Below are 17,630 nucleotides of genomic sequence, written 5' to 3'. Positions count from 1 at the left end.
CACAGAGCTTATGCTAGCCCAGAAATCCAGCTCGATGCTGAGTGGGGACTTGAGTCCACACTCACCCTGAGGCCTGGGGATTGCCCACCTGAGCCCCGCCTCCATGGGGCTAGGAGTGGTTTGGACATTTCCCCTTAATAATGTCCTCTCCCCCTTAAAAGACAACTGCCCAGTATTGGTGTTAGTCATCTGCTCTTTCTAGACTTGTTTGCTGTGGACTTGTCGGCTGAGTGAGCTCAGGTGCACACTGGGGTCCAGTTTTGTACCGGTCACGCTTTACTGGGGGCAGTGGGAGGCAGCAGGTGAACAGCCTTGCGAAACAGGAGGCATTTCTACTAACACTCCAGCTTCTCCATGCAATCAGTGAGTGGGCCGGCCGTGATTTCTTTTTCCTGGGCTAGGAAGCTTGAAATCCAAAATGAGACCGCCAGTGATGCCGCCTTCGTGGGGCTTGGACAATTTTCGCTTTCCACATTTTCTTTTCGTGCCCTCGCTGCGAGGTAAATAGCCCAACCCCTGGCCCGGGAGCCGAAAGTTGTCGGGAAGGGACAGGGCAGTAGTGCGAGTCTTGGGGAGGGGGGAACGCGGTTGGGAAAAGTGCCGCCTGAGAGGGTGGGTGCAGCCGCGCTGGGAACCAGGCAAAGTTAAAAATGTCAGAGCCTTGGGAGACGCCAGCTTTCCGTTTTCCCGAGGTGCGATGATGCAGCTGGACCTCAGGGGGCGCCCCCGAACCACTCGTCTGGCTGTGGCCACCTCCGCTGGTGAGGCTCCGCCACCTCGGTGCAGTAGGGCCGCGGTGGGAGCTAGAATAGGGTGCTCGCCGCCAGCCGGGTCCCAGGCTCAGAGGCTGCGGGTGCGCCTCTGCGGGGCAGGCGACCTTAGCTCTGCGCAGCTGCTCCTGGTCTGCTCTCAACACCATGGGGACTCGAGTTGGGTTTGGGACTCACCCTACCCCTTTGCTTGCTGTAATCTGGGAGGAGTTTACCTGCTTGACGCGAGGGATAGAAAATGCTTCTGCTATTGGAGTAGAGCCTTTCTTGTGAGGGTTTAATCAGAATCCCTCGTTAGTTATTTTGTTTCTCAGAATCGCAGCAACTTTTCAGTTGCGTTTGAGTTCTCAGCTGCTGTTCAGGATACAGGGGAGCTGTGATTTGGAAGGGTTTTTGTTCCAGCGGATCTGAAACAGTGGCGGTTAGTGTTTCAACAAAAAGTATGGTAGGTGTGGGACCCGCATTGCTGTTAGTGTTTCAAGTGATATTTCCACTTTCCAGAGCTGAAGTGTTATTACACATGATAGAGTGCATACATAGTACGTTCTTTTCACACATCTCTTAAAAATACCCTATTATGGAAACATGTATGATCAATTCGATCTTCCCTCTTTCATACCCCCATACTCTCCCCAACACCTCCTTATTTTAAAGCACATCTTACCTAGTTCATTTAAGTGTTTGGTATTTTTTGCTAATCAATGAGAATGTGAGTGCCTCCAACAGGATATAAAATACCTTACTTGAGAGGGTTAACATGTTATGTAGTTGACATTCTTAAACTCTTTAGCAGAGAGTTAAAACAATTTTTTATTGATTTTTTTTCTCTCTTTCTGTCCTCAGAATGAAACCCTTCTCTTTGATTCTGATATGTTTCGTGTCCTAATTAGATTACATCCAGGAGACTGATGTTGGAGACACTTCAGATGGATAAGCTCTGCAGTATACTTGGAGGTGTCAGCATCTGAGGATCCATGATTGATGTCCGTTGCATCTCCCTCTAAGCTGTCTCTGTGTATTTGCATGTACATGCTTTAGTCCTGATGGACGTCCTTTATAGCCTTCTTAGAAAAATGCAGAAGTAATATATGTAAGTCAGTGGCCTTACTCTTAGGGATGGGGGAGAAATGCAGTCGTGTCTGTCCCCCTCTTCTGCCCCTGTAAGTGTCTTATTTGAAAATAAAGAATCTTTATCTAGCCTTTAAACTGGGTTTTCTGACACAGTTAAGAAATAAAATATTTGAGGTTGCCTTCTAAGCAGTGTTCACATTACAGAGTTGATGAAATTAGCACATTAATACATAATGGGACTTTTTGGAAATAGAGGAAGTTCCTGTTGACCGAGGCATAAAAGTTATAGGAAAGGGTCCCTAAAAAAGCAGCCAAATAGTGAAGCTCTGAGCATATCCTTTTAATTATGGACCCGTTTTCACTGAATAAAAGATTATATTGTTTATATGAAATGCTACAGGGAATGCCGATGATTTTATGCAGCAAAACAAAACACCCTTTCAGATAGATTCATCCTTCCATTCTGAAAAACTCCCAAGTTAATGTAGTATAGTCAGTTACCTATCAGTACACCAGTAAGAAGGAACATTCTTGTCATTCATGTAAAATCATTTAAGATGCCCCAGAGCAATTGTTATTAGGGGCCCCCTCCTACCTCCCTCCCCCGTTTTTCTGGAAACTCCATGATCAAAAGGATAGTCTGGACACTTACAGTAGCCTTACCTATGCGTAAAAAGCAAATTAGGTGTTGCTAGTGATTGATTGCTTTAACCTTGTCCGCTCTATGGTGAAAGGTTTCTTTCTTTCTTTCTTTCTTTCTTTCTTTCTTTCTTTCTTTCTTTCTTTCTTTCTTTCTTTCTTTCTTTCTTTCTTTCTTCCCTCCCTCCCTCCCTCCCTCCCTCCCTCCCTCCCTCCCTCCCTCACCGGAGGACATTCTTCCATTTTTTGTTCAGATACAGTGGGAGGGAAAAAGAGGGAGAGAGAAACATCGACATGAAAGGGACACATCAAGTGGCTGCCACCCACACAACCCAACCAGGGCTGGGGACAAACTGCAACCGAGGTATGTGCCCTTAACGGAAACCGAACCTGGGTCTCTCCGGACCACAGGTCGACGCTCTAACCGCTGAGCCAAACCGGCCAGGGCTCTTTCTTTCTTTTTAATCTGAATTTCCATTCAGCATTTAACTTGGAGCATGCAGTGTAGGTGTGCATCCTGGATTGCAAGCATAAAAAAATTAATGATTAACACTTTCGTGTGGTCAACTTCATAATCAGAGCTTATAGGAGAAAGTCAGGGTACCTAAACTTATCTCAGAAGTGTTTGCCCCCCCCCCCCCACACACACACAAATAAGCTCTTCCTATGCTTTGGTTACAGGTTGACCACTATCAGATGACAGGTCATAATCACTGAAACTGCATTTTGGACTGTCTCTGTGTAGAGAATAAAAGGTCTAATACTATAAAGGACGCCAAGGAGGTGTGCCCAGTCCCCACTCTTCAGAGCCTGATCCAGGCAGAGCTGGTGGCTGCTGAAGAGAGGGACTCAGGAAAGTGGAAGAGCCTGCCCCCAACAGGCGCTGAGAGCTTCTTTTGGAATTCTGCAGCAGTTCACTGAATTTGTTAGGGAATGAGGCTGCCTGAGCACACTGGTAGGCCTTCAGTAAATGTTTACAAATGAGAAATGGGAGTGACCAGCTTGCTTGCAAAGAACCAAATACAGGACCATGGCAGTGTTCTGTGTCACATGCACATCTGATGTGAAATTTTTTTGGATATTGTGTTTATTTGGAGTTGTAACCAGAAAACCACTCCAAAAAAGATGTTTTAAAAACCCTGTTTCCCCCTTCTTTTCCCTACAATTCCTCTTTGTCTCAAATTTCCAAGACCACAGAATTGCCTCTTTTAAAACATAGATATGGAAGTGATGTAGGTGGATTTCATTCTCAGAAGAGTCTGATGATTGAAGTATATAACAGGTAAATTTGTGGTTTACTCCTATTATGAAAAGGATTGTAATGCTTACAGTGATGGCTGTGCAAGACTGTTTGAAGTAGCTAGAGGGCTCTGTGTGCTATTGTCTCCTCTTGTAGGGACATCTATGTGAGATGACTGGCCAGGACTATGCAGGCTCGAAGTTTTTATGACTATAGCACTTGATAAGACCATTTAAAAACTATACAAAGTACTTTTAGGGCCAGCTGATCATATTCCAGGTGTACCTGTTTTCTCTTTCCGAAGTCCCCTCCCCCACCAATGAATCGGTGTTACTGATGTACTTGGGATGAAGGTGGGAGGTGGGGGGGGGGGCAACTTTCACATTGAAGAACTTTGATATCTGCGGACCAGTTTATAGGTAACTGTACGTTTTATAAGCATATAATAAGGAGAAGTCTTTTAGGAGCCTAGAACTTGCTAGTACTTTTTATTTTCTCTCTTTTGAAATGGTCTAATGATATACCCTGATTCATAAAGTCTTTATGAGGATTGTTCAGAGAGAGTGGGAAGAAGAGAGAGAGAGAGAAACATCGATGCGAAAGGGACACATTGAGTGGCCGCCTCCTGCACAACCCAACCAGGGCCAAGGACAAACTGCAACTGAGGTACATGCCCTCAGCGGGAACCGAACCCAGGTCTCTCTGGACCACAGGCCGAAGCCCTAACTGCTGAGGCAAACCGGCCAGGGCAAGTCTTTATGAGGATCGAATGAGAATGCCTGCTAAAGGACATAGCACTATGCATGGTAAACAGTAAGTGCTCAATAAATTGACCATTTTTATTTTATGTGTACTAAATAGATTTGAGCCCTGGCCGATTTGGCTCAGCGGTTAGAGTGTTGGCCCACTGACCAGAGAGTCGCGGGTTTGATTCTGGTCAAGGGCATGAACCTCGGTTGCGATTTATCCTGGGCCCTGGTCGGGGTCATGGTCTTGCGGGACTTCAGTTGATGTGTCTGAAGATAAATGAAAAAATATCCTCAGGTGAGGATTTAAAAAAAGAGATTTGTATAGGAGTATGTGGAATGAAGAAAATGAAAAGTACAACTGTATGCAAAACAGAAACATTAAAAACAATTTTATATACACTCAAATGTTGATTTTCGTATGTGGCTTTGCTATTGAGGGGGAGGAGAAATAAGGGCTGGCCTGAGGGCATCCCATGAAAAATTAGAAAGATGGTATGTTTTGAGGTTTAAAGAAATGAGAAAGCCCCAGTGAAGTCCACTTTTCCAGCTTAAAATGGAAAAGATGATTTCCACAGGCTTAAGATGCGCCACGTGAGTCTCCAAGCTCCCTGTGTGATGGTATCCTTCATAGGAGGAGTTGCTTGGTCCTGTACCCTCGAATGCCCATTCGTCTTCCAAGACCTTCTGGACTGCACGGTAACCAAGGAGAATGGGGCTCCCTGTCCCTGTCATGTCTGGCTTTTCATTTTGTGGCACTAATGGGAAGTAAACAGTAGTGTTTGGGTGTTGCTTTGAATTTTTACTGTGTGACCGACCGGTACACACACTGGAGTCCGTGTCTCCACACCTTCATGGACTTGGACTTGCAGAGCATCTGAGAGAACTACACACGGTGCAGAGTGCTTGCCCTCTAATCAGTTTTTCTGCAAACTGAAATCAGCATGATGGTTTTCTGGCCAAACAACAAAGTGTGATTTTACATTACTCGACTTAGCTATTTTTGTAGTAAAGTGACACAGTTTGCTGCTTAAATCTAGCAACTGAAAAAGAAGAAAGGAAAGCACAGTTCATGGAATATGTAACACTTCCATGTAAGAAAATAGGGACACTGGTCTTATTTTTGGGTCTGTGATAGTATTTGTCTTTTAAAATTAAATTTTAATTTTTTCCCATCACCATTTATTGTCCTATACCATTTTTCACCTCTACCCCCACCCCCGACATCACCACACTGTTGTCCGTGTCGGTGAGTTCTTTCTCTTTTTTTTTCTTTTTTGCTCAATCCTTCCACCTCCCCCTTCCACCTCCCCTGTGATACTATTTTTCTAATGAGAAGAGTGAAGCAGGTTGTTGACTGATACTGCAGAGGGTATACTTTTGAGGAATTTATACATTATTATATGAATCCAAGAGGTATTTGAGTTTTCTTACTACTGCAGCCCCATAAATTCCACAGTGCACATAAATCAGATAGACTCACCCATTTGGAATGATTTGGATAAGGGGCACAGCCTTAAGCAATTTACCTAATACAAAAAGCATAGTCCAAATTAGTGAGGAAAATGTCATTGACTTTCTAAAAAGATGTTTTTATTGATTTCAGAGAGAGAGAGAGAAGCATCCATCCATTGACTGTCTCCTGCATGACCCCTACTGAGGATGGAGCCTGAAATCTGGACATGTGCCCTGACTGGGAATCAAACTGGAGACTTCTTGGTGCATGGGACAACGCTCAGTCCACTGAGCCACACTGGCCAGGGCTGTCATTGACTTTTCAAGAGTCAACTTAGTTCTGAATTGCCAAAAGGATATTTTTATCCTCACCAGAGGACATTTTTGCATTTATCTTCAGATAGAGTGGGAGGGAGAGAGGGAAGGAGAGAGAGAGAGAAACATCTATGTGAAAGAGACACATCGAGTGGCTGCCACCCACACGACCCCAACCCGGGCCAGGGACAAACTACAACCGAGGTACGTGCCCTTAGCGGGAACCGAACCTGGGACTCTCCAGTCTGTGGGCTGATGCTCTAACCACTGAGCCAAACTGGCCAGGGCCAAAAGGATATATTTTTACAAAGCAGTGGTTATTCATAAATGAATCCTATTCATTAAAAAAAAAAAAAACTATCTATCTATCATCTATCTATCATCTATCTATCTATCTATCTATCTATCTATCTATCTATCTATCTATCTCACTTTTCCTGACGTGTTTAGATTCAGTGTGTGTGGAGGCTCAGAACGGGCTGCCTTGGACCAATTCTCCAGCACCTTGTGGAAGTGGTGTTGGGGGCCTAGAAGTCCCAGATATACACCTGTTATTCAGGAACCACAGCAGGACCCCAGAGGCCCAGGTTAAAATTTTTGATTTGTTCCAGCAGTGTTACCTGGGGCAAGTGGACCTTGGTTCTTAAATCTCTAAAATGGGAACAGTGGCTCTAATAGCCCACACGCACCAAGTGTCTAGGCGCTGCACCTGAACTTCTTATATACCTCTAATCTTCCCTGGAATTGGAAACCATGGGTCTCCCCTCTTTAGGATGAGGAAACTAAAGCTGAAGGAGGTTGTCACTTGTCCAAGATCATGCCTGTAGTAAGTAGGGGTGGCTATACTATGTCTCGCTCATCATCTCTTAAAATTATTTTGAATTTCAGACTGGTGACTGTTGGGAAGCTTTCTGTCCTACTTGCACAGGGTGGCCAGTTAAGAGGCAGACCGGCCTAGGCTGTCTCACCCCACCCCTTTCCCCATATAAGCAAATACGATAAACACTGGGCGAAATAAAGGTGTCTCCCTTCTTGCTACAATTAAATAAGAAAGTAATGCAATTATATAAGATTTTATTTGATTACATTGAAGAGCTGACCTTTCAGCAAATGATGTTAGCTTCCAAATAGGCTGATAATAACTGTGGATAGAGTGAGTTTATTGGTGCTGAGTTTTTTTTGACTCCTCTTTAAAATGATCTAAATTGATTTAGTTTATAATTTGAGAACTTTTGTTTGGGGCATTGAAAATGGTTATGTTATAATAATGTGGTGTTATTATTATCCCATATATCATTTAAGTGTGGGTTGCAGGCTCTGAATCACTATTCAGGAAAAGGTCTGAGGTGGTTAAACTTGGCTGGAGTGCTTTGGGTTCTGGATTTTTCCTCTTGAGTTTAGAACTAGCCATGGGAGTCAGCCAAGCCAGTTGTGGGATCTGGCTGGGCAAGATCCTCAGTTCCTTTGGGGTTGTTTTCTTTACCTTAACTAAATGGCTTCTAAAACTCTACTGGAATTTTAGGATTGTTGATTCTAGGCTGGGCAATTTGGAAGGCTGGTGACTTTTCTGCAACATGTAAGTCAAATGCCCAGTGCATATTATATGATGATTTGTGAAGTGGACTTCTTGTTAACTGTTCTCTGAGAGTTTGCTTCATAAGGCGCTAAGAACCTTTTGATTATCTTGCTAACCTTGTTACAGAATAGTTCCAGGGAGCAGCAGACAAGGTTGTGAGTGGATCTTGGTTAATGGGATGCCTTTAGGTTATTTTCTTTTTTAACATTAAACCTTATTTCACCTGGAGTCCACGTAAAAACAGGTTTGCTCATGCCAACATAGTTATGTGTCGCCTTTAAAACTAATGTGATTTATGATCTGGATAGTGGTGGCAGAATTTATTACCTAAAAAGAGAACACAGAGCTAGTTTTGGATCTTTTGTCTTCTGCTGGTCAAGATAAATGGAAAAGTAGTCATTTGACTTGCTGGGAGTTCTGCAGGGGGCATCTGGCCAGCAAATGCTGTCTTTGGCCATACTGTGTTGAAAAGAAAAAATTGAATTAAAAGTTGGGCACTTGATATTCTTCATCTTCTTTTTTTAATCCTCACTGGAGGATATTTTTCCATTGATTTTCAGATAGAGTGGGAGGGAGGAAGGGAGAAAGAAAGAGAGAGAACATTGATGTGAGAGAGACACATCGACTGGTTGCTTCCCCCATGACCCCAACCAGGGCCAGGGATTGAATAGCAACCAAGGTAAGTGCCCTTGGCTGGAATAGAACCCATGACTCCATGGTCTGCAGGCTGACGCTCTAACTGCTGAGCCAAACCAGCCAGGGAGCACTTCGCATTCTTGCTATCAGTTTGCATACCCACAGTGTGCCAGGCCCTGTTCTAGGCACTGGGGTGAGCAGTGATGACCGAAACAGATGGAAACTCCTGCTTTGGTCAGGGCTTCCCATAGAAGTCGGGATTACTCCTGAAAAGGCTGGAAGATACTGCAGCCAAAGGCCCGTGTTCTTGCCTGGCAACAACATTAAACTGGAATTAAGTGGTGGCTGCCCCATGAGATGGGGCACGTGCCTGGCCCACAGTGGTTATTTACAATACTCAGTTGGTCCCTGGAGGTGTTTGCCACCTGCATACAGGTGATTTCTAGATCTGTACCTGAGGGACAGATTCTCTCTCTCTCTCTCATATATATAATTTTTTGTTTGCTCGTTTGTTTGGGGTTTTGTATTACCTGAATTGGGTGTGTGTAATGTAAAAATGTCTCTGTGCACATGTGCTAGTGCAAGCATGTGCATCCTTGGCTGATGAAGTAACTTCATTTCTCGCAATCTGATGCTCAGTTATCCTGGTTGTATCCTGTTTTTTTGGCTTTGCTGCGTAGATATTTCACAGTAATGTGGTGATTTCTATGGCTGTTGGCTGTGTTTTGAAAAATCTGTCATTTGATTTAAGAAATAGCCCCATTGGTCACTTTCTTGTTATCAAATTACCCAAGAAGAGGATGATACGGGGGGAAAAGAGAGAGAAGGATACTGAATAATATAGTAGGCTTTGAGTAGGTTGATATTAGAGATGTCATATTAGCTGATCCCTTGCCAAAGATCTTACTTTTTTCACATAACATCACTCACTCACTAATATTTTGCACATGAAACCCATGCATGGATTTCTAATATATCATGAAAATATCACATATCTTAATTTTTCCAAAACCATGGAAATTTGAACTTTGAATTGATAGAGTGGCCAGTTTTTGACATGGACAGATCAAAGATTCACCCAAATTCCAGCATGTGTTCATTAAGTGGTCATTATAAGGTGTATGGTATGTTCATGAATTCCTCACATGTGATTCAGAGCCTAATTAGACTATGCTTTTCGAGGGCAGGACCTCCTTCCTCCTTCACGTGCTGTATCTTCAGTATCTAGGTGGGCTGGTCCTATTTGAGGACTGACAGAATGAGCAGATAATACTCTCTGAAACAATTACAGGACATTTTACAAGACTTTGGCATCCTTGAATGCAGTTTCCAGAAATCTCTCGCTTGTGTATTGCATCCTCTTAAGAGATATGATGTCCAAGGTTAGCATCTTCCTTAAGAGAACTCCGAGTGTATATATTGTCATGGTGTTTGAAGTACATCTTTAAAAAGGGAGAGGCTGGCCCTGGCCGGTTTGGCTCAGCGGTTAGAGCGTCCACCTGCGGTCCGGAGAGACCCAGGTTCGGTTCCCACTAAGGGTATGTACCTCGGTTGCAGTTTGTCCCCGGCCCTGGTTGGTCGTGCGGGTGGCAGCCACTCGATGTGTCCCTTTCGCATCGATGTTTCTCTCTCTCTCTCTCCCTCCCACTCTATCTGTACAAAAAATAAAAAAATGTCCTCAGGTGAGGATAAAAAAAAAAAGGGAGAGGCTGAATATTTACCTTCTGTTGCTTGTCTCAAAGGTTCCTACTGCTGAAAACAAGATATACTCTAATTGCAGTTCAAATGTCTTATGAGGCATTGGGTTACGTTTTCATGGTTCAAACCTTCTTTTTTTTCCCCTCTTATGAAATTTAGGCTAAATTTTGTGGATTTGGAATTCACTGCATCAGAAGTGGCTTGACTTTAGGGTTGATCCAGGAGAAGCAGGCATTCTCACTTGTGCTTTGGTTGTAGAATTAGCAACACTTGGTGTCATACAGGACAGCTGAGCTTGCTCGACCTGATTGCGGAGCGTGAAGTTGAATATTGATTTATTATCTACTAAAGGCTTTGGGCAGGTTGGTCTAGGCTTAGAAGGGCTTTCCGGAACTGACCATTTTTGCTTGCTTGACAAGTATTGGTTGACCACCTTGTCTAATGCCCTCAATTAGACAGATGTTGGCTGGTGCATCACAGAGCTGAGTTTTCTAGAACACGTTGCTAGTCGACGCCTACCCTGTTTTATTTCTCTCTCATCCAGTTGCTTTCTCTTCTAAAGTAGTCATTTTCTCTGCTTATATGTGTACAAAGGCCATGAGTGGAGGGTGCAGAAAATCACTTGACAGTTTTAGGCATTAGCCCCTTATTTTCTCAATTGGTCAGTTTGGGCAATAGCTGCTAAAATTATTGCATGTGATAGAGGGTAGGTAATTCTGGCGTTATGGCTCTTTCTGAACGTTTCTAGGATATGATTTTTAAAAGAAAAACTTCTCTGTTGTTACTGAAGCATCTTAACTGATGTAAGGGAATTGCTTTGCTGGTTCTTCAGGTTTCTGCCTTCACTCATTATGCCAAGTGGAAGGAAAATTGATTTCTGGAGAATCTGAGCAAAATGTAAGCACTCTGACTAGCTAAACAAGGAGTTTGTGGAAATAACTCTTTTATGCCTTGGGACTTTAATAGGGTTGTGAGGAAATGAGACTTGGAACAGGTGGATTCTGATGGAAGAGGCACTGGCAAACATGGTTTTCGAATTGCACAGACCTGTCAATCAAGCTAAGTACGAGGCCCAAGTTAGTGAATCCTAGCTTTGCCCTTGACTAACTTGGGCCAATTACTTAACTTTATTAGTTTTCTCATCTGTAAATGGGGAGTTTGAACCTCCTAGAGTCCTTGGGAAGAGTAAATGAGAAGGTGTGTGCAAAGCACCAGCATAGCATTAGATACACAGGATGTCACAAAAGGTACCTGTTTTTAATAGCTGTTGCTTAACTTTTATGAAATGGAATACTTGCTCGAGTATGCTCTCAGTTAATGCCATGTGGCTCTGTGAAGAGACAGGCGAGCTGGAGCTCAGGGAGAGGGGCAATTCCACAGTTAATGAAGAGGTGGAATTGGAATCTGAACTTGGCTTTCTGGACGCTGCCATGTTTCTCAGCTAGCAGAGCGGGTGGTGGATGAATCCAAGGTTCATGTGGCTAGGCAGGAACACTTTCCATGGACAGAGAGTTACTAGAGATGGCTGTTAGGTTTTAATTTGCTCTGCATGCCCCCTGCTTGAAGGAACAGGTTTAGAGCTACTTTTGGTATTTTCATCATTGAAATAGTCTGCGTGGGCACGGCGTATATGCCTTGCTATATGTTAGTGTTGACATGGGACCTGTCATGTCCCCTGTGTGCATATGGAGGAAGACAATCAATGAACATCTGCAGCACAAATGTTGTCTTCTTGCCCCTGTGCTATTTTATAGTTTTTCTACACAGAGATTGGAGATTGACTTTTGAAATGAAGGTCCCCATGCCCATAGCTATGGCAGACATTGCTAATCGATCATGGAGCTCTTTCCTGATAACACCTGAACTGTGTCTTACAATGCTTTGCAAGAGTGGGCCTGGGAGAGGACTTTTGCACCATCTCTTGCTGTACTGAGACACGTTAGCCAACCTTCGAAAATATAAGGAGAAGCTATCCATGGGGCTTTTATATCCTTGCAAATAGGTTTGCTGCTGCACAATTTTTCAGCCATAGAGCTATTTTGAAATTGACTTGAAAGAGCAGATATCAATAACAAGTACCATGTGCAAAGGTTTCCTGATCCATGAAATTGATTTAGGCTCATATTTGACTCACACTCATTTATACAGGGGAAAGAAAATCCAATTTCTTGATGGTAGTTGCATCATATTCAAATAGGTGAGCTTTGCTAATGGAAGTTTAGGGATCTAAAATTAGTGGTTTATTTTTCCTTTCTTCAAAGCCCAGAAGTTTGCATCAGATTATGGCTCTTGTAGGACTGTTTGTATTCCAAAGTGACACCTTTCTGAGTTCTTAGCTATTTAAGTAACTGTTAAGTATGGGCTTGGTGACAGCAGTTTTTAACACTGTGACTGACTAAATGGATCCTTTCCCTGTTGTTTGTGTACCTGGTAAAGTATCCTGTGTTTACTCTGAATAAATTAATTGTTACCTTAAGGTAGGTAGCTTGCTTCTCAAAATTTGAGTGGTCCTCTGATCAGTGTTATTTTTGTTAAGGAAGTTGGAGAGTAGGGATAAAAGGTGAAAGGTATTCCTTTGTGGAGTTGCTATCAGATACATGTGTGGTGTTTGGTTAACATACCAAGTACTTGGATGACATCAAGTCATCTCATTTTGTGCCTGGATATGAAAGTTTTCTCCTAGGGGTGCTTTCTAATGTTGAGCCTCAGCTGATTTTCTGTGCACTGCCTGTAGAGCTGGGTGGGCCGACGTGGTGGCCGTGGGGCTCATGAGCCCGGAAGCGTGGACTCCGAATTGGTGGCTGTAAGTGTGAAATACACCCCAGATTTCAGAGACATGTGAAAAAAGGTATGGAAAAGATCTCATTAAGTTTATATTGATTGCCTGTTGAAATGATAATATTTTAGATCGTGGTAGAAGTGGAATGTAGTATTAAAGTTATCGCGTTTCTTTTTACTGTTTCATGTGACTACCATAAAATTTAAAATTACAGATGTGGCTTGCGTTCTTGGCTCGCACTGCACTTTAATCCCTCCTTCCAACCTCATCTCACCTGCCAGAAGAACCTTTTACAGCTGTTGTCCTTTCTGTGACAATGACCACCTCTTATTGTCCCTGCCCCTTCAAAGCATAGTGCCAAGAGAGACTTGTCATCCATGCAGAGCGTTGCCTTCTGGGAGGCACTCTCTCTAGGACGCACTGAGCCGGGGCATCAGGATGGAGAGTGGTGTCATTAGCTTTGTGGGCTTGTTTGCCCGTCTGTGGACTGGGGTAACAGCCCCTGCCTCATGAGTTGGTTAAGGAGGGCCTGGGGTAAGCCATGCAGGGCATTAGGGACAGGCGCGACAAATAGCAAGCACCTGAAAATAATTGCTGTTGATGTCATTTTACTGGCTCCTGAGTGTGCATTTAGCAGGATTCCTGGCTTTGATTTCTCCCTCTTTGGGTTCCATTTGGTGAAATGTGTGGGACCTATGGAGGGTGCAAACTTTTAAAATGTCAGCCTTGGCTGCCTGGGAAATCCTGGGCAGTGTAGAATACATTGAGTATTCTGACTGAGCTCATTCCCAGCAACTTGAAAGGTAGAAGGGACTCTGGGGACCTTCGGAGATCTGTGGACTGGTCTGCAGAAGCTCCTCAAGGAGAGTTGGTAACCCATCGCGGTGAAGGGTCCCTCCTGTCTGGTGGACCAGGCTTGAGAGCCCTGCCTCCCACAGCTTCCCGGGCCTTTGCATTTGCTCTCCAGGGTATTTGCTTGATTGAGGCCAAGCTCCCATTTCTGGTTAATAGCCAAGCTCATACCAGATCCACGCGCTGGGCTCCAGGCTGTTACCAGTGGGACAGGCTTGAACACAGCTGTGGATGTGGTGAGAGGGATCGGGTGGTAGTCTCTACATCTACATGTATAAACACCCCTTTTAGGACGTTTGGTTTCTTTTCCCAACAGAGTGTTAAAATGGGTGGCTCTTCCAAGTGGAGAACATATTCTGTACTCGCCAACCTGCTACTTAATTTGAAATGGAAAATAAGGAGAATGTGGAACAGACAACACACTTTTATCGGAAAGGTCAGGACTGCCCAGAAGGGCTGCTGCCTTGGGTCCTGTGTGTCACTTCGCATCTGCAGGCCAAGAACTTGGGCAAGGATGGCTGATGCTGGGGAGGGAAGCAGCGGCCGGCTGGGAAACCCATCCCCGGTCATTGTTTTTCAGGTTCTGGATGGGAACGCTTCCTTGGCAGGCTGGACACACATGCCTTTTGTTCGGTGCAGGCGATAAGAATCTGGGTTTCAGTTGTGAGTTCCTCCACGAGGGATAAACAAGGATGTTGAAGTCTTCAAGTTAGGGTATTAAAGGAGCCTTCGTGGGTCCTCAGGCTCCACCCCAAGCCTACCTTGGAAACCCAGGGGAGGGGTAATGAGAGCAGCTGTGTCAGGTCCACATGGGATGGTGAGGAGGAGTTCTCCAAGGACTTTCTCATAGTCTTCAGCAGAGCCAGATTTCAGAGTGACTCTTAAAGGAAAAGAGTCCTCCAGACCTATCTGTCCACACACAGCTTTAGTGTTCCCCTTGCCAAGTTGCCAAGGAAAACCCCTTTTCAGGTATGGTGTAATCAATCAGCTGATTGGTCACCTGCATCTGCCTTTACTGACAGCCACCTCCTTCCTGGTCTCTTCACTGGATCTGGGCATTTTATTCCTGTGTAGTGTTTTCCATTGTGAGCCCTGATTTCTAGGAAGAACACCTTCCTCCCCAGCCAGTCTTGCAGGGGTGAGGCAGAGTATCTGGAAATTCTGCTGTTACTCCTACAGGAGTTTTTACGGTATGGTATGGCTAATGTAAAGCACTGCTTATTGAGCACCTACAGTGAGCATGGCAGGCCTCATGCTAGGGGTGGGACATGGTTTATCTGAAATTTATCCTTGTTTATCCCAGGTGTGCAAATAGAATTTTGCTCAGTTAAGAAATTTCCCCAGCTGGGATAATTTTGAAAGTGGTAGAATCAGGCTTCTGACTCCAAAGCCAGTGATCTCCTTAACAACGTGGTGCTTCTGTTGATACACAGAAGACCAGCTCTGCATGTCTTGTGCATTGCACTTAGTGGATTGAAATCTGGGTGCTTGAAGACTGATGGCTGAGTTCTAAAAGCGAAAGGCCAGATAAGTGAGGCCTGAAGGCTAGCTTGAAGAGATCTCTTAATTTTTTCCCACTTGACCATTGTAGGGATACACAGAATAGGGCCAGTTCTTTGGGTTGATGAAATGCTAGAATGATTTAAAGTCCAGTGAAGGGTGAAGTCACGCAGTTCCGGGGGTTGGACGCATGTCTGCCTTGCATCTTAGCTGCTTCCTGATGGCATTAAGCTTTAGTGACTGGCAGCTTGCAGATGGACACTGCAGAGGTTTGAGAGGCATGGGAACCAATGTTGGATGCATTGACTGGCCCTTGAATGCCAGGCTGAGACACTTGGGCTTGACTTTGTTGTCCATGGAGACTGTCAGATAGCACAGGGAAAGGCTGAATGACCTTTTCACAGTGGTCTTCTTGCTTTGTCATGGACTAGCTTTGTGGCTTCAGTTCCCAATTTTTTTTTATCCATTAGATGAGGTAATGGTCGCTATCTATTAGAGTTGATGTAAAATTAAATGTGCATCTAAGGCACTGGTCCCTAGTGAGCACACAGCCATTGGTATTGTTATTACTATATTGTTCTTGTTTTGCCTGCCCAGCATTCTGTTACCATATTTTGCTAAGAGCATCTTTGCTACTCTTTGGGTGGTGATCCCTTATCATGGTCTTAACCGGGCCTTCTGCTAATCAAGGGGCTCTGTCCAAAAGGTACAAAATGTAGTCTAGGCTGGTCACACCTTTTCTCCCTGAAATTGGACGCTCGAGTCCAGTGACAACAGGATTGATCTCTCTCTCTGTTGCTGTTGCCTGAATCCCCAGAGCTGCTCTGATCCTTGCCCTTTCAGAAGCTGGACTGTTGGGCTGTTGATTGGATTCTTTGAAATGTCCAAGATCCTTTCAATGCATTCTTTTTCTGCCTGTGTTAACCAAGGGCTGATTCAGTCATTTTTAATCAAAGGGCACCAGGATCATCTGGAAGTACATGAAAGGGTAGGTAACTAAGATGTATTGAGAAGGACAGGGACCATCTCCCCTGCCTGCCCGAAATAGTCATTTAATAATGGTTTCATGCCCCTGTTTGCTTTTCCGAGTTCATTCATTTTGAGCATTTTAGCTCCAGGAATACCAGGACTTTTATTTTGGAGTTAGGGACAGCCTCTCTTGTGGAGACACGCTGATAATGCTTAGCCTTAACGGCTGCTCTTAATTTTATTTGAAAATGAGAACCTAAGGATCTGTAAGGAAACAAGTAAAACTTAATTGAACAACATTTAGAGCTGGAATTAAAAAAAAAAAAAGTCCATAATGGTAAGAGGCCCTGGAGGATGAGTTTAGTGCAAAGCAGTGTGTCTGGCTGTATATTTTGCCCCCACCTGATCCTGTCTATCACACTTTAACTACCGCTTAGGCTGGAGCTTGGCCCAGTGTCTGATGGCCTCCAGAGTTCGTCTCTTATCATATCTTGTCCCCACTCACAGTTTCCTTTGCTGGCATTATTGGACAGCAAGTGTTCCAACCTAAATTAAAATCAATAAGAAGCAATTTCATTTGTTTTTAACTGTGAAGATAAGTGCTTCCAACAGAGCACTGTACTTTCAAGTAAAGTTCAGTTTTTTTGTTTGTTTGTTTTTGTTTTTCCTTTTTCCGGCTGTGGCCCAAAATGCATTAATTTTTTCAGTGTTAGACTTTGCTGATGTTATCTTACTTTGATTTAAGACCTTGTTGCTATCATCTCCTTAAAACTGGGATTGTAGGCATCTGAACTACTTCTGTGCTTTATAGATAGTTGGCAATCAAGACGTCATTAGATTTGTCCAGCTGTCATGTGGGAGCTGGTTAGAAGTGTGTGACCTCGGCCTCATCCCCGGCCAGTGGAACCGGAATTTGCTTTTCAACGAGATGCCAGGTGGTCTGGAGCACCTTGAGGTTTGAAGACTGCTATTTGTGTTTGAATGGGAATGTTATTTTAATCTTGTTTTCATAATTTTTTTCTTTTTCTTTTTTTTTATCCTCACCCAAGGACATTCTTTTGATATTTTGTTCAGGTAGAGTGGGGGGGGTGGGGGGGAGAGAGAGAGAGAGAGAGAGAGAAACATCGATGTGAAAGGGACACATCGAGTGGTCGTCACCCACACGACCCAACTGGGGCCGGGGACAAACTGCAACCGAGGTACATGCCCTTAGCAGGAACCGAACCCGGGTCTCTCCAGACCGCAGGCCGATGCTCTAACCGCTGAGCCAAACCGGCCAGGGCCATAATTTTTTCTATTGAAGTGTAACAAATGTTTGTTGTCCAAAAAAAAAATAGAAGAATTCAAAAAGGCACACAGAGGAAAATAAAATCATCTGTAATCT

Source organism: Molossus molossus, unplaced genomic scaffold (genome assembly GCF_014108415.1).
Source record: "Molossus molossus isolate mMolMol1 unplaced genomic scaffold, mMolMol1.p scaffold_m16_p_18, whole genome shotgun sequence".
In the NCBI taxonomy this organism is placed as follows: domain Eukaryota; kingdom Metazoa; phylum Chordata; class Mammalia; order Chiroptera; family Molossidae; genus Molossus; species Molossus molossus.
Note: the sequence above shows the minus strand (reverse complement) of the source record.